A 13,765-nucleotide genomic window follows, 5' to 3' on the forward strand; every position below is an offset into this window, starting at 1 on the left:
TATTTCCTTTTCATATGTAATTGCCTATATAATTCCACAGCCATTCATAAATTGTTATCTATATATCAGATTAATTTTATTTAACTATAGTTAAATAAAGGACAAAAATTAAAAGAGTGTCCCAAATTAAGAGGACACTCATTTTTCAAAAAAAATCAAACAAGTGTCCCATCATAAATACCCTTAGAATGTGTAGGTCAAAGGGTTCTTAAAATACCCTTTGACCTAATATTTTTGTAGTAGTTACTAATAGCTGCTACAATGTGTAGAAATTACCTAATAGTTGCTACAACATATTTAGAATGAGTTTAAAATTTAGAATTTATATCATATAGAAGTTATCGAGTAGCTACTATAATATATAAAAATTACCTAATAGATGCTATAATGCGTTTACAGTGAGTTTAGTATTTGAGGTTGCAACAGCTATATAATGCCTTATATAATTGTTTTAAAGTGATTCTGATAAAGTTTATATAATTTTGATCAAATTGGTAAATAATATTTTGATATAATAGTATTTATAGATCCTAAATCTTAAATCTTAAACTCACCCTAAATAATTGTCGATTAGTTACTACACATTGTAGTAGCTACTGCACATTCTAGTAATATTAAGTATCTTCTATACGATGTAAATCTTAAATCCTAGACTCTAAACTCACCCTTGCAGTTTCTACATATTGTAGTAACTATTGGATAACTTCTATATATTATAACAACTACTAGTAGTTACTACAACAACATTAGGTCAAGGGCTATTTTGAGAATAAAATCACTGATGGAATGTTTATTTAATTTTTTTAAAAAAAGAGTACACATATGATGTTTCTCTTAATTCGAGGAGCTCTGTTAATTTGTCTTCTTTATTTAACTATATTTAAATAAAATTAATCTGATATTTAGCAACTATTGCAGTAACTATTGGATAATTTTTATACTATATAAATTCTGAATTATAAATCTTAAATTCACCCTAAATGAGTTATAGTAACTATTAGATAACTATCATACATTATAATAACTACTGGTAGATAGGAGAATTTTTTAGATCAAATCATTGAATGGATGCCTTTTAATTAATTAATTAATTAATTTTTTTGAAAGGATGTCATTTAATTTTATTTATTTATTCCCTTAAATAGAAGATAGAATTGAACCCACAGTCGAATCCGTTTTCGATTACAAAAGAAGAAAGACAAGGAAGCGGCAAGTAGAACGCCGTTACTCGACTGAATCGAATCCGTTTTCGATACGCTTCCGAACAACGCTAACAATCGCCATCATCACTTTCCACGTCACTTCATCTCCCGTATAACTTACTACCTACCACAAAAACACGGAGAAAGTTTCGGCTTACCCCTAAAAGTGTTAAATAAATAGATTTGGCAGAACTGAGTGCGTGAATATTTAAGGTGACAATTTTATTTCACTCTCTAACATGTGCCGACTTTTAAAAAAATATCCCTCAGTTTTCAACTATTAATATGTCCTCCAAAGTTTTGACAGTTTTATTATTAGTTAATTTACCGAATTACGTGATAAGTTTGATTATTATCTATTTCACGTACTTGAGTTTCAAAATACTCTAATCTCGTAGTGTATTTTTGAAATACTTAATAGATTTATTAGTTAGTTTCATCCGAAAATAAATTTTTAAATTTTTAAATCATTTTAAATTAAAATGGATATACTCTCGAAAGTCATCTTAATATATTTATGTCTTTGAATTTGAATTTGCCAGTATAATTGAGAATAATAAACTAAATTGAAAGTATATCTCTAATTTTTTACTCTGATAATTTAAAAATTAATCGTTGTCAATTTATATTAGTAAATTTAGATAGGAAGAGATGCATAAAAGTACATTAATTTTAATTTGAAGAGACAAAATTGACTATTAAATTTATATTATTTAAAAATTTAAAAATTTAATATTTTTTTAATCATGTGAGTTTTGGAAATATTGATGGTGTTAGTTAATAAGTATCATTATCTTATACCAGATGATAATGAGATTGCTATAAATTTTATTTTACATATTTAAAAATTTATTACTTTCAATTTATACTATTAAATTCATATCTAAATACATCAATATAAGAAAATTTATAGAAATATATTAATTTAAATTTAAATTCATTCAGAATTTTCTCTATCTTTCGTCCGAGTGTATACTATGTTATTTGAATATTTTAAAATTTAAAATACGTTAAACTTATGTCCAGTGAATTATCGTTAGTATTTTACTTGTTAGCCATCAACCATTATTTTTATTAATTTTGTATTTATGATTTTAATAATTAAGGATAAAATAAGGGAAACTTGCTTTAAAATCCCCATACAAACTTAAATATTTACATTCAGTCCCTATGTCAGATTTTTTTTCTTCCCGATACCTAACCAAATCAATTTATTTATTTCAACTCCCTAACCCATACGAAATTACCAACTTACTCTCTTATTAAATTAAAACTCTCAAATATTATTTATTTCTCCTTCCTCTCCCAACTGTCGACACACTCCCTCCCCTTACTTAGAGCCTATGCAACTCCAAGCCATCGACGACGTAGTCCCCGACTTCCCCTCTAAACCATCGGCGACGATCTGACCACTCCTTACTTCGACTCTAAAGCATCTCCATCAACATTGAAGGCAGAAATCGGAGAACCGACAGAACCCTACTTTCACCTTCAACCCAAGAATCATCGGTAAGTTATAATTCTCTACCCTAGATTTTGACTAATTTGTTATTCTTGTGAGAAAAATTGAAGCTTTAGGTCATAGGAGTTCATGGGTGTTTTCGATTTTGTGAGTTTGAGGTTAAATAAAATTCGATTTCTATTTTGGAATTACAAATTTATGAATGAGTCTGTATTACTTCTTCAATTCAAGGAAAGAATGAGATATGGGGACATTTTGTAGTGATTATCAATAAATAGAGTATTGTACCCAATTAAGTAGTATGATGCTCAAATTAAAATTTATGAGGTTGAATAAAACTGGGTTTGTGAACAAGATAGGATTTAGGGTTTAGTTTTTTGTTGCGGTTTGTGTTATTTAGAGACGAATTGATGCCAATTTTTTTATATTTTGTTCTTGAATAAAAAAATTCTTAAATCATTAGTAAATCGTTGGGAAAAAAATTCTTGAATTGTATATGAGTGAAACTTTGTTCTTCAATTTTTATATGATTGAATTGAATGTTATGTTTTTGTGGATTAGGTTAAAATGGATTCTGGAAGCTGGAAGTGGGCCTTGCAACCTTGCATTTTTGGGTAGTTGTAAGTGCAAGAACCAGTTATTTGTGATTTCAATTTTCAGTGGTTGCAATTTGATAGATATATATACGAGTCTTGGCAAAAAAAATGTATGGAGAGTACTCCCGAATCTATGATTTTGCAATACCTAGCTCCGCAACATAAGATGTATGTGACTTTGAACGATGATGATGATGTGCTCAATATGATACATTTTCATATGTGTATAAAGTTGAGCATGATAGATTTGAGGGTACAGAGCAGAATGAACATGTCGACGACAGCCTAAATTTGGAGAGGTAACATATATTATATCCCTCTTCATATTGTGGTTTTGATAATATTATATGTTATATCTAGCACCAGTGCATATGATATAGTTAAGTTGACACTATTAATTATATCAAACTGATAAGGGTTGAGGAGGGACAAATATAGTCAAGGAGATTGAACAAGCCCCGTTACCGAATACTATAGATGCTTGGATTAACTGCATCCAGAGCAAAGGGCAAAATTTCAAGGATGTTGCTGATTTTAGAAGATATGTTAAAAACTATGCTGTTGCTATAAGACGTTCATTTTTGTATAGAAAAAATGACCACGAGAAGGTAATTGTTATTTGTAGTGAAAGGAGTTGTGGATGGAGAATTTATGCTTTAAAATATAAAGTAGATAGTGTATTTGGGATCCGAAAATACAACCTGCGGCATACATGGGTGAGAACAATCTGCGTAGTAGAGAGCATCCTAAAGCCGATGCAACTTGGATTGCTAATGTGGTGAAAGAAAAATTGAGAGGAGAGCCCTCTTATCACCCTTGTACAATTCAAAAAGATTTGCAAAGAGATTATGGGATAGAGTTAGACTACCACAAAGTGTGGAAAGACAAGGAGTTAGCGATGCATGATATTCATGGCATAGAGAAGGGATTCTATGATAGGCTAAGATGGTATTGTCATGCTATTCGAGAAACAATCCTAGCAGTGTTGCTGAGTATGAGATTGATTCTGTAACATCTAAATTCAAACGGTTATTCATTTGTTTCCATGCATGTGTAGTTGGTTTTCTTACTGGTTGTAGGTCGTTGATTTTTTTGGATGGGACTCATATAAAGAATAAGTATGAAGGTTGTATCCTAGTTGTTGTATCGAAGGATGCCAACAATGATTTTTTTCACAATTGGTTATTCTATAGTGGATGCGGAGAATGACGCTAATTGGAAATGATTTTTTTATCATTTGAGAAGTGCCCTAATTTCGTGTCAAAGTATTTCATTCAACGAGTTCACTTTTTTCTTGGACAGACATCCTGGGATTATGAAGGCAGTTGAGCAATTATTTGTGGGTAGTCACCATTTCTATTGTTTGAGGCATTTAGTGGATAATTTTGTGAAGTAGGTAAATAATTAATTACTTACTTTTAATTTGTCTAGATACATGTTTTGAATCTGAAATGATTTGTTTGCCTCATTCTAGGTGTTGCAAAGTTATCCAAAACATAACAAAAGCACTGGTCTTCAGTATTCAAGCTGTGTATGCTCCATCTTTGCAAGAACATGAATAACATATAAACAATATCATTGACTTCATGCAACTTGCCAAAGGGTTTATTGTACAATCTCATCCTCAAAGTTGGGCAAATGCTTTATTTCTTAGTGATAGATGGGGTGTTATGAATTTTAATAACATAGCCGAGTGTTGGAATAATTGGGTTAAACCAGCTCGTAATCTCCCTATTGTGGCTATGGTGGACCACATACGCATGCAGATAATGAACATAATACACCGACGACTTGAATCAACATTGGCGATGGTTAAGGAATTAAGTTAGAGAAAGGAGAAGTCTATTGCTAGAGTATATCTTGAATCCCAAAATTTGAAAGTGCATTGGTCATGTAATTGGAAGTTTGAGGTAGTTGATGGTGAAAAATCCTTTGCTGTTAATTTAATGGATAAGAATTGTTCATGCAAAGCTTGGCGGATCAATAAGCTTCCATGCAAGCACGCCTGCACCGCTATTGAGTTGAGGTCATTGTCATTGTATGATTTTTGCGACAAGTATTTCAAGACTAGAATGTATCATCAAGTATACAAAGGAATTATTAATCCAATCCCAACTTTTGACATTAACGAGTCAAATATTGATGAAGGAAATGTAATAAACACACTTGATGTGCGCAGTCAGCCAGGTCATAGGAGGACTAAGAGGATACCATCTCAAGTTGAAACACGTGTGTCAAAGTGTAGTCATTGTCATCAGAAAGGTCACAACAGACGCAGCTGTAAAGAAGCTACAAACTAGTTATTGTTTCATTAAAATGGTGTTTAAGTGTTTGATTTGTCATTTGTTAGTAAATATATGACACTTAGTTTATTTGTGGGTAGCCTGACTAATACTTTTTTTTTACACGTATGCAGGAAAAAGAGATTGCTAGAAGGGGAATCAAACATGGTCTTATATACTATAAGACCTACACCGAGTAGTAGCATTCACTACAACAAAAATTGCAAACGACAACGGATATTATCCGTTGTCGTAGGGTCAAAAAACCGTTGTAACTGAGGGCGTTGTAGAATGTATTCCCCTACGACAACGGTTTTGAATCCGTTGTCTTTGTAGACATTTGATAACAGTTTTTATCCGTTGTTGTTTATATGCTCAAAATTTGTTTACGAAGGATACGACAACGTTTTAAAACCGTTGTGGTAGATAATTTCAACAACAGAAATAAACCGTTGTGGTAGACTCTTTTTACAACAGATATAAACCGTTGTGGTAGATAATTTTAATATGTTTTACAACAGATAAAACTGTTGTCTTTTATCACTTTTTATATATAAAAAAAATCCATTGTGGTTACATACTTTTTACAATATTTCTAACCGTTGTCTTTAATGTTCATGTTGTAACATGATAATAACAAACAACCAATCTTTATTTAATATAAACAAACCACCAATACAAAACTAAATATTTACTACATTCAATCCATGAAAATGTTATCTTCAAATTTCAAAAATTAACTACACAATGAAATTAACAAACAACCAAGCTTTAAGCTTCTGCTTCCATTTCAAGGAGGCCTCTTTATGATCCAGAATTCTCTTCTTCTTCGCTTTAATGAATTGTAGGAACTTCTTGCAGTCCATTTGATACTATAGAAGAACAACTTGAAACCTGCATATCCATGAAATGATGTAAGAAAGTGCATCTCATAAAGAGAAAAAATTAATGTTAACTCTTCTAGGATATCATGAGTCAAAACACCAGGGATTCAGTGCATCATAAAGCATAATCTTAGTATTTCTAAAATGTAACTACCATATAGTACTCAATTTTCCTACCATCTATGTTATACGTCATGCATAAGTGAGAAAATATTCCCAGACAATCATATTGCTAATATTGAAATTTCAGACAGATACTACATCAATTTTTATCTATAACCACGATAATGACTTTTTGACAACTACCCTAAGATTATAGTTGGCAAAATAATAGATCCCTGAAGTAAATGCCCAGCATTGAAAACAGTAAATTCTGTAAATTTTTCATCTATAAACTAACTTTTGGAAAAATAGCAAAGAATCAGACAGATATGTATGTGTTTGAGAGGTATTGAATACTAAAAGATTCATTAGAAACAAAATTACACACTAAGGAAGAAATATAGGGTCAAATTTTTATCTTATGCAGATGTGAGAAGGCACACTTGAACAAACAACCAATTCACTTCTTGGAACAGATCAATAGGAATCTCTATCACACAAATGCAAAACATGCTTAGAACCTGTAGACTTTTAACACTATCAAGTGCAAACTAAATGGCTGAAGAAAAGGTATGTAAATGTAACAAAATCCAGTAAATTTGAAAGTGTATTTAAAGGAAAGAACTGTCATGTATCTGCAAATGAAAATTTGAAAGAACTTCCAGAGTCAAATATAGAGCAGAATAAGACTAAGGCGTCTAGCTATTATAATAGTGGATCTCCCCAACATGAGAATATCCAGAGCCTCTTGAACAACCTTTTCGGCCTCAAAATCAAGTCCACTTGTGACCTCATCCAGTAGAAGAATAGAAGGATTTGAAAGCACAACACGAGCTATTGAGATTTTTATTTTCTATTCTTCAGTCAATGTTAAACCAGTCCTACCAACCTATATTGCATCATATTCAATAAGTGTAATGCAAAATAGAATATCAAATGAGACTCACCCAAAATTAAACATGATCAAAAGACAAGCTCAAAATTAAACATGTGCAAGATCAACCTGAGTTTCGTATCCCATTTCAAGAGAAGTTATGAAATCATGTGCATGAATTGTTTTAGCAGCTTCTTCAATCTGATCAGATGTAGCAGATCTTCCATAAGCTATATTATCCTTGATACTCAAACTTAACAAAGTTGGTTCCTGGGTAACTAGTCCAATTTGGCTTCTCAACCATTCCAACTTCAGATGTTTTATATCTCCCCATCCAATAGAACTTCACCTGCATCAAGAAATCAAGACGAAACTGTCAAGCATCAATGAAATGTACATTAGTGTATGATAGGAAAACATAGTCAAAGAAGGCAAACAAAAGGTAAGATCATAGAAACGCTCCATAAGAGGAATTATACTTCTTTTTCTAGAATCATTCCTACCAACAAGGGCCACAATTTTTCTAGCAGGTACATTTTGGTAAAAGCCACTCAGTATGAGAATTTCTGGATGTGAAAGATAGCTGAAGTAAACATTCCTGAACTCAATATTTCCTTGCATTGTAGCTAAGGTACTTCCATCCTGATTAAGAGAAGAATTTGAACAGCTTATCATCTCAAAAAGTTTGTAAGCAGTAATTCTCCCTTGCTCAAATGAATAGAAATTGATAGCTGCTTAATTAAGTCCCCTGAAAATGACAGACTTAATGAGAATGAAAGATATCCTAGAGAGAAAATGAAAAGATATATTGGAGATGAATGTAGATTTCATAACAAAGCTTACTTACAGGCTACTCAAAATTACAGCAAACAAAGCTGTAATAATTTCTCCACCATTAGCCTTTCTATTCGAAATCAGGAACCTCCCAACCCAAAGTTGTAAAGCACAAGAACGTATAGCAATACCATATGTGAAGTTAAGACCAAGGCCTTGCACTAGACTAAAATTGTACGGCTGAACTACAAAATACGGCTAAGTTGTTGAATTTCCCAAATACGGCTAAGTTGTTGAATTTCCCAAAGTTCCTTCTTGTCTATGTAGTAGCTAGCCGGTGCTTCACCATCGATTTTTCTGGATGCTTGTCTGGACATGTCTTTTATTTGAGCTCCCTTCCTGTCTTTGAAGGAGCTGTTTTGTGTGGCTACCAAGATAATTATATTATCCAGTATTCTGGAAGTGCCTCATGAATTTCTTCCTCCCCTGCATCCTCCCTGCATTTCTTCCTCCCTTGCAGACACCAAATTGAAAAATAAAACATTGAATATAATAGACTCTTTGTAACTTCCTCTTCCAAGAAGTTAAGGTTTTGTTTTGGCATAATTTGGCACACGTCATAGTATGTTGAGATTTAATCTTATAGTATTTAGTTTTGTCACCCGCTAGTTTAATTATTTCTAAATATAAATATAATGTATCAATTAAAAGTCAACTGAACTAATATATAATAAGTTATGCAATACAAACTTATGCAATACAAGCAATTTAACCAACTTAGAGTTGTCTTGGTAACTTCTATTGGAAAACTTATGCACGTAGCTTTAAATTCACAAAATAAGTTTATATTCGATCAATAAATTTCATTGACCTTGCCATTGAGTTTATAAATAATCAATCAAGAACATTTTTAAAATATACTCATAATTCCAGTCAACATGCTACAGACTCCATCTACTAACTCAGTCGAATCACTATACGACGAGCTTATTTCCCGGAGGCAAAGTTTAATAGACAAAACAAAAAAAATTTTATAAGGACACCACAACTTTACCTATACTAAATTTACAAAATGTTCAATCAGCAAGATAACACATGGATGTATATTGGGTATTGACATATCAAAACAAAATATGAGAACAAAGAGAGGCAATAAATAAGGGAAATGTGAGCCAATTCTGCTCATGATAGAAATGCAAGAATGAGGTATTGGGCAAAGGTATGTGTATAATTTATTTCATGGAACATCAAATATAGAAACAGAGTTTTTTTTCCTTTAACCAAACATTTAAAAAAAATAGAAATTTCTAAAGCATGACATAACTGCCCAAATCTGCATTGGATATAGATACTTGGATAATGACACTCAAACAGTGACACTAAGAGTGAACAATCACTAATCCTATTGAACACATGTACAATTTGTAAAAATAGTCATGTCAAAGATTGCGATCATACTCATGTTGAACTATATCAAGTCCAAGTAACATAGACATGGAATAGTTGTAGCACTGACACCATATTCAACCACACAAGCATTATCATACTAGAGATTTGAATGAACATTAGTTATCAAATTTCGTAAACAGTAAGCAGTAGAGTACTAGCCTTGTATGTTAAACTTGTTGAATGTACAATATCTCATAAGAAAGTTTACCTTTAATGCTATCACAATAATCACATCCAGATCTTTTCTGCAGGTACTTCCTTTCACTAGCTTCTTTCTTCTCATTTCTTTTCTGCAGGTAGAGAAAGTACAACAACTAAGTTGGCATCATGAACCCACCAAAGAAAATAAAAGCAAAGCATGCCCACATAAAGTCCCACAATATCGAGATGTTCTAGCAATGCAGAAGAGTAGATTAAGGCAGTAAGTAATGACCTAAAACTGGAAATGTGAAATACTTGGAACAATAGCTGAGAAAGATGTTTCTGACAGAGCAGATTTAGTAAAGGGTAAGATCAACTAGTTACGTCTAGTAGCTGCTAATATTAGACCAAGCTGGTGACTGCTTGATTTACACAAAATTAATGACACCTCCAAACATCATAGGGATCGGATGGCAAAAACAACTTGCCTTTTCAAATTACAATGTAAGTAGAGCAAGAAGGATGGACAAGCATAAGCAACTTTACTTGTAGGATAAATTAGCCAAGTGTGATTTGTTACACTGCTATAGAATATGTGACAGTAAGTTAATTACTCCAATTAAAGATAATATTTGAGAATCACTTAGAATATGATTTTTTTTAAAAAAAACTAGGATGATAATAGGATGATGTTAAAAAATGAAAATAATAATTAAGAAAAAGTTTGAGAATACGATAGGGTCAAGACCTATTTGAACATACTTGATATGCTTCGTGGTTAGCAACAATCCTCTTTATGATTGTACTAGTTGTGATGCCCAAAGGACTTTGTGGTTGCTTGTAGATTCCCATAGCCATGGGAACAGCGTATGGATTTGAATCCTCCTACACAGACAAAAAAAAGTGAGTAGTTATATCATTCAAAATCATACAGTACCTTTAGGAAATCCATATTTTCAGCTATAGTTCCATGAACAACCAATGAGATATTAAATGTGGTAATCTGTAGGTACACAAACAAGAAAGGTCAGCTTAATCTAGTAGGTACCACCACAAATGCTGGCCCATGTAGAAATTTGCTGCTGAAAAACAAACAAACGAAGCAAATAAATAGCCAACACTCATACAAGCATCCATATACTGAAAAATAATAAGAAAGATATTAATATATAATTAGTACCACAGCATTCAAGTTCATCAGCCAAATTCTCAGACTGACAATCAATCTACCTAATAGAAATTATCTGTATATTTAAAATTGTCATATAAATGTCAGAGGTTACAAATGCACAAACAAGTACAGATGACCCCTCACAAAGCAGTCTTCCATTTTAAGTTTTACATTTTTCCTTTGCTACCATTAATATAAGCATATGTTGTACTTCTACCTAATCTACAAGAATATACTAGGATGATTTAGTGGATTTGATGCTACATGGCTAATGTTGCATAGAATTCGTAATATGCAGGTGTTTTCTATAAAGAAATTTCAAATTTTAGTGATGCTAACAATACTTTGAAATCAAAATGTTCAGAGAAAATAGAATGATTCATGACGTTACTAAATAAGGGGAGCTAAGGCAACAAATTGAATCTAAATACCAAACATAAGAGGAATAGATTTCATGTTCAACAACGAATCAGTATAGTTAAAGTACCAATCTCTAGTACTTGTGAGAAAATTCAACCAAAAAAAGTTAGCACTGCAACTTTTGTCGGGCAATTAAAAATTTGATTTTGACAAGAGCCACATTTGACTTGGTATTTGGTACTTCAAAGCTACCAACCTGGCTTTACAATCACCTATTAGATTAGTAAATCTGTCATTTTTTATCGAAACATTTTTTCTAGGTTAACCTCCGATTCAGTATAAAGTTTTTTTAATTTTTTTATATTGAAGCATGATCATATGGCTAAATTGCTATTACTTATCACAAGTATGATAGCTTTGTAGATTTATTTTTAATCTTAAATGTTAAAGATTCAGAGGATATCTCCTTTTTATTAATACTAAATTTACAGGAGAAGGAAGAAACAATGAAATAAGAACTACCAAATCTGAAGCTCCGTAGCTTCCACCATTGCTGCTGGTATATTGCCAAGTGAGTGTTGTCGTCATTTTTACTGAGATGAAGAGGCTTCACTGGGTAGACCCAACTGCCGCTTTACACAACCAGCGTCCCGATTTATTCAGGAGAAAAAGGAACAATCAAGATCTGCACTTGGTGAAAGAGAAGTGACGAAAGATCAAACCAGGGGAAAACCTACACCGGTTTGTGACATTCAGTAGTTGATCTAACCGAACGAAAACTAAGGAATTAAGAAAATACGTTTGTTAAAAATCAGAGTTCAATATACACATGGCTATTTTTCCCATATCTGATGATTTCTCGTGGTTTCAGAAATTTTGATGGAAGTCAAACCTGATCCAAGCTAGAAATCACTAGATACATCCTACCCAAAGAGCTCTTCCCAGCGGCGCAAAGAGCTCGTTTGTGCCGATGTATAGGGCAACAGGTTTGAAGAACCCTCTGCCGAGGCCAGACGACGAAGCGATGGGTTGCGTCCCGAAGAAGGCGACGAAGACCGCGTCATCGCTCCTGTCGATGACGAAGTTGGTGCTACCTGCATTGGCACACAGGCAGCGGGTCCAGGCTTGCGCCAGAAGAGGGGAAGATGCAAGGAGCGCACCAAGGACATGGCTCGTCTCGAACCTTTAGGAGGCAAAGGTAGACAAATCAAGAGTGAGGGTGAGAATGAGAGAGAGAGGAGAGCACACCATCGTGGAGGAAGATCCAGTGATCGACAGGATGGCGTGAAGAGATTGTATGGGGAGAGGGAAAGAAAAATGGCTTAGGGTTGGGGAATGCGAAGGGGAAAATAAGGCGCCGAAAAGATTTGCAGAGAGAGGGAAAGCAAAACCGCAAGGGGAAATGACGAAAACGAATATAGTCAAAGACAACGGTTTTATTAAAACTGTTGTCGTAGCCCCTAAAAATGTGCTTAAAGACAACGGTTTAGAAAACCGTTGTAAAAAGTGTTGTTGATTTAAAAAGAAGTCGCTCAATGACAACAGTTTTCACAAAGCCGTTGTCTTTTATATTTAATGGGGAGTTCAAAGACAACGGTTTTGGCAAAAACCGTTGTCTTTGAGCAAATACGCAACGCTTTCTTTTAAAACTGTTGTCGTAGGGGTGTTGTCTTTTAACATTTTTGTTGTAGTGATTGGTGATTTACGTATTGTATAATGGTTTTGGTTTTGAAAATTTGTGCAAGGCTTGGTTTGTCTATTTATGTAGTACCTATACTATAATCTATTGTGTTTTTATATGTAAATATGTATGAGTTGTGTTTGTGGTTTATGTTGACTTTGTATTATGTAATAATTACTATTGTGTTTGTGGACGATGTTAGGAACATGAATAATATGTGTTTGTGTTTTGATATTTGATATATGCTATTTTGTATACTTTGGTTTAAGTGCTAGGATTATGAATGACCATGTCCAATTTTGATAGAAACTTGAGTACAAATGCTGATAAAATAGGTATATGATATATAAGGATGAGTACAAATATTGAAAAATTAGGTAAATTACTTTTAAATCCCCATGTACTACCATAGGCATGTTTGGTATTAACAAATTGGATATATTATATGTAATGATGTTCTCTCAATAAATATCCGGAACGTGTGGTATACAATACACAATCTCTCAATCAACTTAAATTTGGATATATTATATATACTGAATCAAGTAGTGTTTTTAGTAGGGTGCCACAAGAGTGTCAAACCTTCATCTAAATGTACTCAATAGTTTGCAAATTATACTTATATTATGTAAATATATATATACTTAAATTGGAGTCAATTGTACTTGATGTTTTTTGGATAATGAATTTTAAATGAGCTTACTAAGTATGACAAAATCTCCATAAGCAAATGAGATGGTCATATTCAGCTCCCACAAGCAAGAAAAGATCAAGAAACAAGTTCATG

The 13,765-nt window shown here is 32.8% G+C and overlaps 1 long non-coding RNA gene across 1 annotated transcript; it reads right to left on the minus strand.

Moving 5' to 3' along the window:
* Positions 1-10,529: 10,529 nt before the first annotated feature.
* Positions 10,530-10,764, minus strand: LOC121977459. The gene is made up of 2 exons (XR_006110845.1): positions 10,704-10,764; positions 10,530-10,651 (listed from the first exon to the last, which is right to left on the minus strand). It is a non-coding gene; the product is annotated as an uncharacterized LOC121977459 (long non-coding RNA).
* Between the last annotated feature and the right edge of the window lie 3,001 nt (positions 10,765-13,765).

Source organism: Zingiber officinale, chromosome 4B (assembly GCF_018446385.1).
Source record: "Zingiber officinale cultivar Zhangliang chromosome 4B, Zo_v1.1, whole genome shotgun sequence".
NCBI classification, from domain to species: domain Eukaryota; kingdom Viridiplantae; phylum Streptophyta; class Magnoliopsida; order Zingiberales; family Zingiberaceae; genus Zingiber; species Zingiber officinale.